Raw genomic sequence first — 15847 nt, 5'->3', positions numbered from 1 at the left:
GTTGACAACGGTTGACGAAGTAAGGCGTAAATGAAAATGCCTCCGCCAATGACATCGCAGTGAAAAATTAAACAGTTAAGTCCGTTGCTTGGGTATTGAGTGAGATAAGTACTGTCGTCCCATTATTGAACTTTATCTTTGTAATCGAAGAAGATTATATTGAGCACTCATCATTAAAGCACACAGGCAAAAATTACCATACATTTCAAAAAATCGATTATGTAAATAAATAAGACACCACTTCAGTGATTTTGATAGCGAGCAACCATGAATATTTCAAAGCATCAATTAGCATTACGAGCGTTATTACATACTTGCATTTGTAGAAGGCATTGTAAGATTTATTGTTGGTACCAAACACCCCAAATGTTCACTCATGAGTGCGAATACAAACTATAATTAAAAAAAAGTATAGCAAAATTCTTAAGAAATAAATATAAGTAAATTAAGATAATAGATAAATAATATTTATAACAAAGCTTGTGCTTTATCACGAACTCGAAAAAAAACATTAGTGCGTGTGTTCTTGTTATTGTTGCGGCAGTACATTTCCATAAGAAGTAGTCCAACTTCCTTTTTCTGACTTCCCAGTGTTATTGGGTGCTCAAGCAGAAAAATCACCTCTTAACGACTTAACTCAATCAAATATCACCTCAATGATTTCAGCCAATTTGGGCATGTTACGAGGGTGGGAATTTATTTCCGAATCATTGGCGATTTTTTTACAGCAGCGAACACGATAATAGCGATGATAGGGTTTCGTAGATGGTTCGTAAGTGGTTTTTAATTCCATATCACATACGTTTGGGAAATATCGACCAAATTGTAGATCAAGGGTGACGGTTTTTGGCACGATTTTCCTGCATACTTTGTTAAATAAGGGAAAATCACCATGTAGGAAAATGAGCCTAGGGTAACCCTGGAATCTGTTTGTACGAAATGGGTATCAAATGAAAGGTATTAATTGGGGTTTTTAAAGGGAGTGGCCCTTAATTGTATATGTGAAGGCATTTTCGAGATATCGACCAAAATGTGGACCAATGTGACCCAGTACATCATCTGTCGTTACCGCTAATATATTTTTATACATGTAATACCACGAACAGTATTCCTGCCATGATTACAAAGGGCTTTTGATTTCACACTGCAGAACTTTTTCCTTTTCTTCTACTTAATATGGTAAGTGTCACACCCATTTCACACAATTTTTCCTTAAGTTATATTTTGCGTCAAAAAACCAATCCATCCACCACGTTTCATCGCTTTTTTCGTATTTGGTATAGAATTATGGTATTTTTTTCATTTTTCGAAATTTCGTCCATTTTTAATACCATGATAAAGTGAGTTCAGATAAGTACGTGAACTAAGTTTAGTAAAGATATATCGATTTTTGCTCATGTTATCGTGTTAACGACCGAGCGGAAGGACAGACGGTTGACTGTGTATAGAAACTCGGCGTGGCTTCAACCGATTTCGCCCATCTTTACAGCAACCAGTTATCGTCATAGAATCTATGCCCCTACCAAATTTCACAAGGAGTGGTAAATTTTTGTTCGACTTATGGCATTAAAAGTATTCTAGACAAATTAAATGAAAAAGGGCGGAGCCACGCCCATTTTGAAATTTTCTTTTATTTTTGTATTTTGTTGCACCATATTATTACTGGAGTTGAATGTTGACATAATTTACTTGTATGTGACCTGGAATCATGAAACGACCCTATTGTGCAAAAACAAGTTTTCGAGAAAAACGCGTTTAAAATTTTTGTTTAGCTTGACTCTGTCTAGCGGCTGGCCGTTGTGAACGAATTTTGTAATTAAAATTTAATTAATTTCCCGATAAGCTACCCGCCTGAAACTTGAAATATAGTTTAGAGCCCGATGACAATGCAATAATAAGAAAAAAACTCCGACAGGTGGCGCATGGGTCGAAATATTTCAAATAATCGTATTTTTGTTCCGATTTGGCTTTAAATGCGAGTTTTGAAAAAAACTTGTCCCATTGGAAAGAGCGTTAAATTTCCTATAAAAATCACTCAAAAAGAGAAGAACTGTATTTTCGCACAATAGATTCGTTTCATGATCCAGGTCACATATACTGTAAAGATATTAAATTTTTTGTTAAAATTTGACTTTTAAAAGTGGGCGTGTTCGTCATTCGATTTGGATAATTTATATTTAGAACACATAGAGTAATAGGAGTAAAGTCCGTGCCAAATTTCATCATAATATCTTAAACGACTGCCAAATTACAGCTTGCAAAACTTTTAAATTACCTTCTGTTAAAAGTGGGCGATGCCACATCCATTGTCCAAAATTTTACGAATTTTCTATTCTGCGTCATAGGATCAACCCACCAACCAAGTTTCATCGCTTTAACCGTCTTTGGTAATGAATTATCGCACTTTTTCGGTTTTTCGAAATTTCCGATATCGTAAAAGTGGGCGTGGTAATAGTCCGATTTTGTTTATTGTAAATTGGACTCTTAAATAACAACAATACATATTAATTAAAGTTAAAGCTATACAATAGAAAAATCTTGTTTGTTTTCATTCGGTTCATTATAAATAAAATAAATAAATGCAAGGCGCGGTAACCTCGGAAGAGATTTTAGGGCGAGCTTATTTCCCAATTTGCGTCATGCTTTTTTTTAATATTTCCTTGTTTTTAATTAGTTAAACAAACAGATTTGCTCTATTAATTAAACAAATTCAAGTTTTTTACGCATATTTCAGCGAAATAAAATGAACGCCGCTTTAACCGAATATTTTGTTATACTTTTTCAAAAGAAAATTTCCTTGTACTTGTTTCTTTATATAAGTATGTGTTTGCACAGCTGAATTATGTTATCAAATTGATATGTGTGCAATAACCGTATTTTTAATGAATAAATACAGAAAAGTACAAGGCGTAGACTTAATTAGTTTTATTTGCGATGCTAATACATATGCTCTATTGTATACTACCAGAAAACCATACTTGCGAGCAGTGCCCTAATTTCTGAGCAACAACACTGCTCGAACTTACGTGGCCCAATAAAACGAAACAGAAGGAAAGATTTACTGGTTTTCTTAAAATGGTAGATTCCAATTCAGAAAGGTGTTCTGAGCAAAAATACTACAGATCCAAATCCCAGATTCGCAGCGTTAGGGGGTATTTTTTCGGACGCTGTTGTACTGTTCCCCTCTTTTATCATTTCCTTAAGATACGCTTAAAGTGCGTGCACACTAAGCGACGCGACACGTAGCGACACGTTCCACAAAATATTCGCGGCATTTTTGCCTAATTGGTCAACTTGCTGGTGTCGTGTCGTCCGACTGTCGCTATGTGTGCATGGTTCCATTAGAATACATGCAAAGAATATTTTGTCGCTACGTGTCGCGTCGCTTAGTGTGCACGCACTTTTACACGGTCACCGATAAACCCAAAAATAGCAATCGACCGATGAAAATGGCCGGGCTGGTGCTAAAATTGCAATCGATTATCGGCCGGCAACTTTTTTTTTATGACATTTTACTTTTCGTAAAAATACCACTCCTTTTATGTGCTTGTCCCATAAAGGGCGCCTGTTATGCACACAACTAATTCGTTTTTCAGTCCATTACTTACTTAATTGGCGCTTAACCGTTTAAACGGTCGCTTCTTCTCTCTGCAGCCGCTGCTTGGACTAAGTTGATGTCTGCTTAAATCTCGTACAGCTCATAGTTAGGTTTTTTTCGGTACTCGCCATCGCCAACGCGTAGAGGTCCATACATCTTTCCAAGAACTTTTCTCTCGAACACTCCCAGAGTCGAGAGAGGACATCAACAATTCCGTGATCGGTTGTAATGTACACACGCTCATCAAAATAAATGTGTTTATTTTTATCGGACGATTACGACCGGCATGGGCCGATCAAAATCGGTGGCTGTGTAAGCGTACCCTTAGTCTATGTGTCGCGACAGACTTCAATTCAGAGATTTTCTAGTGTAAAAAGGTGTTCGAGGGGGCACGAAACCTTGGGCTCGTCCGACGAGATAAATAAAATTCGATAACATGGTATTACGTTATAATATTTATTAACAATTATTAGTATGTGTATATATATACATATGTACGAGTATATACGTGTTTGCGGTATATTAATATGAATATATTTTAGTTCAACTTACGTGAATCGTGGTGGCTGGAGTGTGCTGTTTGTCCTTTCGATGATCGCAAAAGAAGTGGAAGAGTCACCGTTTTCAATAATTTTGTTAACCCTTGAAAACGGTAAGATGGTCCCATTCTTTTGTAGTTAACTGTTTGACAAAATGTTAACATCTCGTATACTAGGGCCACTTAAAATATTTATGTTTCGGGCCGTGGCCATAAACATGCAGCCCCTTGTGATAATCATCCTCTAGAAGAAGAGCAGGCTGCCACCAAGATTAAGAGTTACAATTTCGGTAGTCTTCCCCTGTAGGAACAATTTCTGAAATAAAGAAATTTATATACGTGTATTCAGAATTTCAGTTGCACTTATTGTATTATAAATTCATTTGGTTAGCGTATAAAAAATGCATGTATAAATTCAACAAGTTGATTGTATAAATCATCAACTCATATATATAAATTCAAAATTTGTGTATAAAGGCTTAACAATTTTAATATATATAAGTATAATTAACAGGCGCCTGACAAGACAAACCCAAAAATGGTATCTTGGGCCAGTAGTGGACCAATCGTGCCTGCTGTAATAGCACCCCTGTATATCTTAAGCAACACGTCTGGTCCTAGCACTAGACGTACCGTGGCAGGATTATAAAAATGCGCGTCGGCAAGTTTTAGATTGGACTGGGCGCTTGCAAAAGTTCCGTAGAACTAAAGGCTAGGTTGTTACTGTGCTCGTTTTCCCGTAGATGCATCGAAATTTAATCAAGCAACTCCTTTGTTTGCTTGTCCGGAATGGAAATAAACTTTGCTCAGACCGGACTATACATCTTTACTGGGCTCCCGGTCATAAAGGGATAGAAGGAAACGAAAAGCCCGATGAGTTGGCAAAGAAGGGTGAACACTCGCTGAGTCGACGATAGACATCATAATCTGTTTGAAAGAATAACAAGTCAAGGTGTCTAAGTTCGGGTGTAACAGAACATAATATACTCAGCGTGAGCTTCAATTGTACATTTCATTTCAGATAAATTACTTTTCTACATAACACGTGGTACCGCCCGTTTAAAAGAAAAATATCTCCCTATTTCCTTTTACAGTGAAAATTGATAAGTGAAATACCATTGATTCAAAGTATTCTTTGCTAAGTTATAGCTTATTATTCTAGTCTACGGCTCTTTTAAACTTGTTTTATATCTGAGTTGCCGTGGGCTTTAACCGATCCCGTCCATTTCTACTAGAAATATTTTCTGCTATAAGGAAAATATGTGTACACAATTTTGTTACGATATCTAAATTTATCGTCCATTTATGGCTCCCGAAATATAGAAAATTACTTACTTACTTATTTGGCACTTAACCGTCTAAACGGTTATGGCCGTCCAAAAAGGCGCGCCAGTCGCTCCTTCGCTCCGCCAACCGGCGCCAATTGGTCACACCAAGGGAGTTTAAATCGTTTTCCACCTGGTCCTTCCAACGGAGTGGGGGCCGTCCTCTACCTCTGCTTCCATAGGCGGGTTCCGATATCATCATCTTTCATTCGCATAACATGGCCTAGCCAGCGCAGATATCTTTCGAAGAACTTTTCTCTCGCACACTCCCAAAGCCGCTTCATCTGCTGATGTCATGGTTCATGCTTCTGCCCCATATAGCAGGACGGGTACGATAAGTGACTTGTAGAGTATGATTTTCGTTCGCCCAGAGAGGACTTTACTTTTCAATTGTCTACCTAGTCCAAAGTAGCATTTATTGGCAAGATTGGTTCTTCGTTTGATTTCAGTACTGATGTTGTTGCTAGTGTTGATGCTGGTTCCCAAATAAACGAAGTCTTTTACTATTTCGAAATTATGCCAACAGTAGTGTGGTTGCCAAGGCGCGTTTGCGCTGACTCTCTGCTGGATGACAGCAGGTACTTCGTTTTGTCCTCATTCACCATCAAACCCATCTTTACCGCTTTTTTTCCAGTATGGAGTAAGCAGAACTAACAGCGCGTGTGTTTAGGCCGATGATATCAATGTCATCAGCATATGCCAGTAATTGCACGCTTTTATAGTATATTGTTCCAGTGCGGTTAAGTTCTGCAGCTAGTATAATTTTCTCCAGGATCAAATTAAAGAAATCGCACGATAGGGGGTCACCCTGTCTGAAACCTCGTTTAGTTTCGAACGGCTCGGAGAGGTCCTTCCCAATTCTGACTGAGCTGATGGTGTTGCTCAACGTCATTTTGTACAGCCGTATAAGTTTTGCGGGGAAACCAAATTCAGACATAGCGGCGTATAGGCAGCTCCTTTTCGTGCTGTCGAAGGCGACTTTAAAGTCGACGAAGAGGTGATGTGTGTCGATTCTTTTTTCACGGGTTTTTTCCAAGATTTGGCGCATTGTGAAAATCTGGTCGATGGTAGATTTACCAGGTCTGAAGCCGCACTGATAAGGTCCAATCAGCCGGTTCACGGTGGGCTTCAATCTTTCGCAAAATACACTTGAAAGGACCTTATATGCGATATTAAGAAGGCTGATTCCACGATAGTTGGTGCATTTTGCAATATCCCCCTTCTTGTGGACTGGGCAAAGAACAATTAGATTCCAACCGTCGGGCATGCACTCGTCCGCCCATATTTTGCTAAGAAACTGCTGCATGCGCCTTACCAACTCCTCGCCGCCGTACTTGAATGGCTCCGCGGGCAATCCATCAGCGCCCACGGCCTTGTTGTTTTTCAATCTGGTTATTGCTATTCTAACTTCGTCATAATCGGGCGGAGGGACTTATATTCCATCACCATCGATTGCGGGATCGGGTTCTTCACCTCTGCGCGGTGAATTGATGCCTCCATTTAGGAGAGCAGAGAAGTGTTCCCTCCATAATCAAAGCACTCTCTGGACATCAGTTACAAGGTCGCCGTTTTCGTTCCTACAGGAGTTTGCCCCGGTCTTGAAACCTTCCGTCTGTCGCCGTATTTTTTGGTAAAATTTTCGGGCGTTATTCCTGGTGGCTAGCAGCTCAAGCTCCTCCAATTTTTTCCTCGGCGGCAGTACGAAGTGCTTCGGAGATATGCTCCCCCACTGCTCCTGTATTCCTTCAGGATGAGTTGTGCTCTCAGAGAGCAGGTGTGAGAGTCGAGTTGCGAAATCATTAGCAGTCAGTTGTGATTGAAACTTTTCGACGTCTAGCTTTCCTTGTGTTTTTTGTTCCTTGATTTTAGCCGCGCTGAGGCGGGTGCGTATTTTGGCTGCAACGAGATAATGGTCCGAGTCGACGTTAGGTTCTCGGATCGTGCGCACGTCTAAAACACTGGAGGCATGCCATCCGTCTATCATAACGTGATTGATCTGATTGCGAGTATTTCGATCAGGAGACAGCCATTTAGCTTGATGTATCTTTTTATGCATGAACCTCGTGTTGGATATGACCATGTTTCGAGCACCAGGACCAGGCTCGGTGCCTCGGTACAGCTTAAGCACCGACCATATGGCCATAGTAGTATAGCGTCATCAATCACAAGACGAACATACTACCTGATATCTGTGCTTCGAGGGCGATCTTAAGGCCACAATAGAGGTGGAAGATGGTTCCAAAGTAGTGGAAGGAATAGCGTCTGCGGTATACTGTGCTGATCCGGAAATAAACAGATCCTACAAGCTGTCGGATTACTGTAGTGTTTTCCAAGCGGTAATAGTAGCCGTAACCAGTAGAAACCCTGGAAGAAAATAGCCCAAGCTGCAATCGTGTTAACTTTTATATTGAAAGTCAAGCAGCAGTTAAGGCAATAAGCTCGCATAGCACAGCATCTAAATGCGTGTTAGAGTGTAAGCAGTCCCTGCAGAGAATCGAGACAGGGAGAAGCATACATCTATATTGAGTCCCAGTGCATATGGGAATAGATGGGAATGAAAAAGCGGATTAACTAGCTAAAAAAGGTGCATCCCTTGAAGTTTGCCCAGTAGACGTTCCAATTAGACTGGGCAAAATTAACCGAAGGCGAGAGGTGCACATAATCGACCAAGAAGGAGAGACGTGGGTTCAAGCGCGTGGCTGTAAAGTGTCGAAGATTATGTGCAAGTCTTACAACCTTAGACTAGCAAAGTTGTTCTATCATTAAAAAGAGAGGACTGTAGTCTCATGACAGGTATTTTGACTGGACACTGCCTTCTGGCGTCAAATCCCTTTAAGTTAAGCTTGGTCAGTGATAGCAGATGTAGGAAGTGCGGGCTGGAGGAGGAAACGATCGAGCACATTCTGTGCTCTTGTCCTGCGCTTGCCAGGCCAAGACTCCAGCTATAAGGAGTGATACAGCTGTCAGATCTAGAAGCAGCAAGTGGCTTAAATCCCAGGAAGCTTCTAGTATTTGCCAAGAGGACGGAGTTATTTTATAACATAGGTCCTGGTTTTTGATAGGGTTTTTCAGTTTGGTCTTTAAAACAAACTTCTGGTAACACTACGGACTTATTCAGTCTATGTGAGGCCCTCATGGACCGGCTAGGTTCAACGTAACCTAACCTACTTAGGACAATATTTTTTTTGAGCAATGGACTGGGGACCGATCTATGCGAAAACGTCTAATTTGTGATACGAATTTGCTTCCATAAATATTTCGCATATATTTTTTAGAAGGCGATTGCTAAACAATGTTGAAAGAGGAAACGAGAGAAAGGCAAAGCGAAGGCAGGAAGAATAGACTGAGAAAGAGATAGAGTTAGACGCAGAAAGAGGGGCGGGTGTGGGAGAAGGAGGTAGTGCCGGATACAGAGAGAGGGAGGAAAGAAGAGAAAAATGCGTAAATATAGCGACACGTGAAGAGGGAAAGGGGGAAAGAGAGGGATAGAGGGAGAAAAAAAGTCATGAGATCAGGACAGGATCGTCGGGTCTGCTTGTAGAATAATAAAAACAATAACATAAACATCTTACAAAAAAATTTATATAAAGTAGTAAATGAAAAAAAACAACAAGTCATATAAATAATATATTTTCCATGCTAAACCAAATTTGCCCCAGCCGTACAAGTGATTACCGGAACAATCGCCGTCGCTTTATTAGCGCCAGAGACAAGAGGGTTATGAGAAGCAAAAAAGCAGAGCACATGAAAGTTGTTAGCAGGGACGAAATGTTTGGCAAGAACTATTGGAAAATGAACGAAAAGGCAACTGGAGAGCAAAACTCAACACAGATGTTGAAGCATGGAGCATCAGGAGCTTTGGCGAGGTATATTAGTACGTTACCCAATGCTCTCTAGACACGGGCACTTCAAAAAATACTTGCATAGCATAAAAAACGCCAAAGATCCTTGGTGCGTTTATGGCGATGCAGATGAGTGCTGAATACACTTTCTTCACATGCTCGCGATGGAGCCAGAATCGATAAATGCTCGAAGAAGGAATCGGACAAATCACAGTCGGAATTCAACAGCTAAAATGCGGAGTGGACTAGAATAGTGACAACACATCAGTCACCAACCCGCAAACAAAAAGTTGCTGACTTAAAAAAGGCTCGTTCTATAACGCTTAAAAAAGCGTTAGCTTAAAGACACTTTGAAGTATTCGTAATCGACGTCTGCTTTTCAATAACCAGATCTGTTCGTATTGAAATCGATTGATAACTTGCTAAAGAAAAACTACTCATGAACTGCCTTCCATACAATTGGTTGACAACGGTTGACGAAGTAAGGCGTAAATGAAAATGCATCCGCCACTGACATCGCAGTGAAAAATTAAACATTTAAATCCGTTGCTTGGATATTGGGCGAGATAAGTACTGCAGTCCCATTATTGAACTTTATCTTTGTAATCGAAGAAGATTATATTGAGCACTCATCATTAAAGCACACAGGCAAAAATTACCATACATTTCAAAAAATCGATTATGTAAATAAATAAGACACCACTTCAGTGATTTTGATAGCGAGCAACCATGAATATTTCAAAGCATCAATTAGCATTACGAGCGTTATTACATACTTGCATTTGTAGAAGGCATTGTAAGATTTATTGTTGGTATCAAACATCACAAATGTTCACTCATGAGTGCGAATACAAACAATAATTAAAAAAAAGTATAGCAAAATTCTTAAGAAATAAATATACGTAAATTAAGATAATAGATAAATAATATTTATAACAAAGCTTGTGCTTTATCACAAACTCGAAAAAAAAACATTAGTGCGTGTGTTCTTGTTATTGTTGCGGCAGTACATTTCCATAAGAAGTAGTCCAACTTCCTTTTTCTGACTTCCCAGTGTTATTGGGTGCTCAGGCAGAAAAATCACCTCTTAACGACTTAACTCAATCAAATATCACCTCAATGATTTCAGCCAATTTGGGCATGTTACGAGGGTGGGAATTTATTTCCGAATCATTGGCGAATTTTTTACAGCAGCGAACACGATAATAGCGATGATAGGGTTTCGTAGATGGTTCATAAGTGGTTTTTAATTCCATATCACATACGTTTGGGAAATATCGACCAAATTGTAGATCAAGGGTGACGGTTTTTGGCACGATTTTCCTGCATACTTTGTTAAATAAGGGAAAATCACCATGTAGGAAAATGAGCCTAGGGTAACCCTGGAATCTGTTTGTACGAAATGGGTTTCAAAAGAAAGGTATTAATTGGGGTTTTTAAAGGGAGTGGCCCTTAATTGTATATGTGAAGGCATTTTCGAGATATCGACCAAAATGTGGACCAATGTGACCCAGTACATCATCTATCGTTACCGCTAATATATTTTTATACATGTAATACCACAAAAAACCAATCCATCCACCACGTTTCATCGCTTTTTTCGTATTTGGTATAGAATTATGGTATTTTTTTCATTTTTCGAAATTTCGCCCATTTTTAATACCATGATAAAGTGAGTTCAGATAAGTACGTGAACTAAGTTTAGTAAAGATATATCGATTTTTGCTCATGTTATCGTGTTAACGACCGAGCGGAAGGACAGACGGTTGACTGTGTATAGAAACTCGGCGTGGCTTCAACCGATTTCGCCCATCTTTACAGCAACCAGTTATCGTCATAGAATCTATGCCCCTACCAAATTTCACAAGGAGTGGTAAATTTTTGTTCGACTTATGGCATTAAAAGTATTCTAGACAAATTAAATGAAAAAGGGCGGAGCCACGCCCATTTTGAAATTTTCTTTTATTTTTGTATTTTGTTGCACCATATTATTACTGGAGTTGAATGTTGACATAATTTACTTGTATGTGACCTGGAATCATGAAACGACCCTATTGTGCAAAAACAAGTTTTCGAGAAAAACGCGTTTAAAATTTTTGTTTAGCTTGACTCTGTCTAGCGGCTGGCCGTTGTGAACGAATTTTGTAATTAAAATTTAATTAATTTCCCCATAAGCTACCCGCCTGAAACTTGAAATATAGTTTAGAGCCCGATGACAATGCAATAATAAGAAAAAAACTCCGACAGGTGGCGCATGGGTCGAAATATTTCAAATAATCGTATTTTTGTTCCGATTTGGCTTTAAAAACTAAGAAAGATATAAAACTGCGGTTTATTCCATTGGAAAGATAACGCTCTTTCCTATAAAAATCACTCAAAAAGAGAAGAAATGTATTTTCGCACAAGAGATTCGTTTCATGATTCCAGGTCACATATACTGTAAAGATATTACATTTTTTGTTAAAGTTTGACTTTTAAAAGTGGGCGTGTTCGTCATCCGATTTGGCTAATTTATATTTAGAACACATAGAGTAATAGGAGTAAAGTCAAGTGCCAAATTTCATCATGATATCTTCAACCGCTGCCAAATTACAGCTTGAAAAACTTTTAAATTACCTTCTTTTAAAAGTGGGCGATGCAACGCCCATTGTAAAAAATTTTACTTATTTTCTATTCTTAGTCATAGGATTAACCCACTACCAAGTTTCATCGCTTTAACCGTCTTTGGTAATGAATTATCGCACTTTTTCGGTTTTTCGAAATTTCCGATATCGAAAAAGTGGGCGTGGTATTAGTCCGATTTTGATCATTTTAAATTGGAATATTAAATAACAAAAATACATATTAATTAAAGTTAAAGCTATACAATAAAAAATCTTGTTTGTTTTCATTCGGTTCATTATAAATAAAATAAATAAATGCAATGCGCGGTAACCTCCGAAGAGATTTTAAGGCGAGCTTATCTCCCAATTTGCGTCATGCTTTTTTATACTCAGTTGAGCAGAGCTCACAGAGTATATTAAGTTTGATTGGATAACGGTTGGTTGTACAGGTATAAAGGAATCAAGATAGATATAGACTTCCATATATCAATATTATCAGTATCGAAAAAAAATTTGATTGAGCCATGTCCGTCCATCCGTCCACCCGTTAACACGATAACTTGAGTAAATTTTGAGGTATCTTGATGAAATTTTGTGAGTAGGTTCCTAAGCACTCATCTCAGATCGCTATTTAAAATGAACGATATCGGACTATAACCACGCCCACTTTTTCGATATCGAAAATTTCGAAAAACCGGAAAAGTGCGATAATTCATTACCAAAGACAGATAAAGCGATGAAGCTTTGTAGGTGGGTTGAAATTATGACGCAGAATAGAAAATTAGTAAAATTTTGGACAATGGGCGTGCCACCGCCCACTTTTAAAAGAAGGTAATTTAAAATTTTTGCAAGCTGTAATTTGGCAGTCGTTGAAGACATCATGACGAAATTTGGCAGGAACGTTACTCCTGTTACTATATGTACGCTTAATAAAAATTAACAAAATCGGAGAAGGAGCACGCCCACTTTTAAAAAAAAATTTTTTTTAAAGTAAAATTTTAACAAAAAATTTAATATCTTTACAGTATATAAGTAAATTATGTCAACATTCAACTCCAGAAATGATATGGTGCAACAAAATACAAAAATAAAAGAAAATTTCAAAATGGGCGTGGCTCCGCCCTTTTTTATTTAATTTGTCTAGGATACTTTTAATGCCATAAGTCGAGCAAAAATTTACCAATCCTTTTGAAATTTAGTAGGGCATAGATTTTATGACGTTAACTATTTTCTGTGAAAATGGGCGAAATCGGTTGAAGCCACGCCCAGTTTTCATGCACAGTCGTCCGTCTGTCCTTCAGCAGGGTCCTTAACACGATAACTTCAGCAAAAATCGATATATCTTAAGCAAACTGAGTTCACGTACTTATCTGAGCTCACTTTATATTGGTTTAAAAAATGGCCGAAATCCGACTATGACCACGCCCACTTTTTCGATATCGAAAATTACGAAAAATTAAAAAAATGCCATAATTCTATACCAAATACGAAAAAAGGGATGAAACATGGTAATTGGATTGGTTTATTGACGCGAAATATATCTTTAGAACAAAATTTGTAAAATGGTTGTGACACATACCATATTAAGTAGAAGAAAATGAAAAAGTTCTGCAGTGCGAAAAAAAACCCTTGAAATCTTGGCTTGTATTACATATATAAATAAATTAGCGCTATCCAACAGATGATGTTCTGGGTCACCCTGGTCCACATTTTGGTCGATATCTGGAAAACGCCTTCACATATACAACTACTACCACTCCCTTTTAAAATTCTCATTAATACCTTTAAATTGATACCAATATCGTACAAACACATTCTAGAGTCACCCCTGGTCCACCTTTATGGCGATATCTCTGAAAAGGCGACCACCTATACAACTACCACCACTCCCTTCTAAAACCCTCATTAATACCTTTAATTTGATACCCATATCTTACAAACAAATTCTAGGGTCACCCCTGGTCCACTTTTATGGCGATATCTCGAAACGGCGTCCACCTATTGAACTAAGAATCACTCCCTTTAAAATACTCATTAACACCTTTCTTTTGATACCCATATCTTACAAACAAATTCTAGGGTCACCCCTGATCCACCTTTATGGCGATATCTCGAAACGGCGTCCACCTATTGAACTAAGGATCACTCCCTTTAAAATACTAATTAACACCTTTCTTTTGATACCCATATTGTACAAACAAATTCTAGGGTCACCCCTGGTCCACCTTTATGAAATATCTCGAAACGGCGTCCACCTATTGAACTAAGAATCACTCCCTTTTAAAATACTCATTTACACCTTTCATTTGATACCCATATCATAATAAAATTGAAAGTCCTTAAAGTAAAATAGATAGACCCACCATTAAGTATACCGAAATAATCAGGATGAAGAGCTGAGTTGATTTAGCCATGTCCGTCTGTCCGTCTATCTGTCTATCCGTCTGTCTGTTTGTATGCAATCTAGTCCCTCAATTTTTGAGATACCTTGATAAAATTTGGTGAGCAGGTGTATTTGGGTGTCCGATTAGATATTTTTCAGAACCGGCGGGATCGGACCACTATAGCATATATCCTCCATACAACCGATTTTTCAGAAACAAAGGATTTTTCTCACATCTTCCTCAATTTAACTGATTGAAGCTTCAAAAGTCACTATATACTTTCGTATATTGCACATATTATTGTCTGAAAAAATTGATGATTGATCGCATATATATACTATATATCCCCCACAACCGATTGTTCAGATAAGAAACTTTTCGTAATTACTGCCCTATTTTAAGAGCTAGAGGCTTCAAATTTCAACGAATGCTTACGTATATAGCATATATTGTTTCTGAAAAAATCATAAAGGTCGGTGGTACATATAGTATATATATGGTGGTATATATAGTATATATATATGTTTTGGCAATTTCAGCCCTATTTTAATAGCAAGAAGCTTCAAATTGAAAAGATCGTTTTTCAGGAGTTACAATTGAACCGTCCAATCACTTCAACATCTTCTCTGAAATTGAAATCCCCAACGTTCGATCGTTCTGTACCTTTCCAGGTATTTAAGCACCAATTCGAGAACACGTCAGCAGGGAACGACTGGAATGCCGAAGATAAGGTTGCTGCATTGTTCATGGCGTTAAAAGGACCTGCTGATGAGATCTTACAGACCATTCCAGAGGGAGAACGAAACAACTACGAAACATTATTGGGCGCTCTAGAAAGGCGATACGGAAGCGAGCATAGGAAACAGATATACCAAATTGAGTGCAAAACCGCTACCAAAACCGAATGAGATTTTGCAGGAGTTTGCGTCGGATATCGAAAAGCTGGCCCATCTAGCAAATGCAGACGCACCAGTGGAATACACCGATAGGATGAAAATCCAGAGTTTCATAAATGGCATACGGGATGTCGAAACTAAGCGAGCTGCATACGCAAATCCAAAACCTACATTCGCAGAAACGGTATCACATGCACTGATTCAGGAAGCAGCATCCCTTCTGAGTAAACCAGCTTTCAAAGCACGCCATGTGGAAATGGAAAGGCCAGACTGGGCGGACACAATACGGGAGGCACTGAAAGGATCGCAAAAGCGGAGTGACAGAGTAATGAAAGGCGTCTTGACCCTAGTGGCTCCAATAGCATGGGTGGTCTGAAGTTCAAAGCTGGGGGAACTGGGCCAGATCGAGCCAGATGTAAATATCGAGAGCTGGCTGCAGCTGTTGATTGTCTCGTTATCTCTGTATAACAAATCGGAAGAAAATCGGGCAGTCTTAACGTAAGAGGATATGTGGATGGCAATGAGCGTTTGCTGACTGTAGATACGAATGCATCTCATTCTGTTACATGGAGCAAGATTGCGTATGGTCACTGGCGAGTATAGCCAAGCCCAGGAAGAAGTGGTATGTGAAGTCTTAATTGGGAAGGTCACGGTTCTAAAC

General features: G+C 38.7%; 1 long non-coding RNA gene across 1 annotated transcript in view; it reads right to left on the bottom strand.

Annotated features, from left to right (window-relative positions):
- Positions 1–4101: 4101 nt before the first annotated feature.
- The window catches only part of LOC137246326 (uncharacterized), a 131538-nt gene continuing 119792 nt past the window's right edge, over positions 4102–15847 (bottom strand). The window contains exon 3 of the long non-coding RNA XR_010951445.1: positions 4102–4452. This is a non-coding gene — a long non-coding RNA (uncharacterized lncRNA). The remainder of the gene's footprint in view (positions 4453–15847) is intronic.

The sequence above is a fragment of the Eurosta solidaginis genome, chromosome 3, assembly GCF_040869045.1.
Source record: "Eurosta solidaginis isolate ZX-2024a chromosome 3, ASM4086904v1, whole genome shotgun sequence".
Lineage (NCBI taxonomy): Eukaryota > Metazoa > Arthropoda > Insecta > Diptera > Tephritidae > Eurosta > Eurosta solidaginis.
This window is presented reverse-complemented; position numbering and strand designations above follow the sequence as displayed.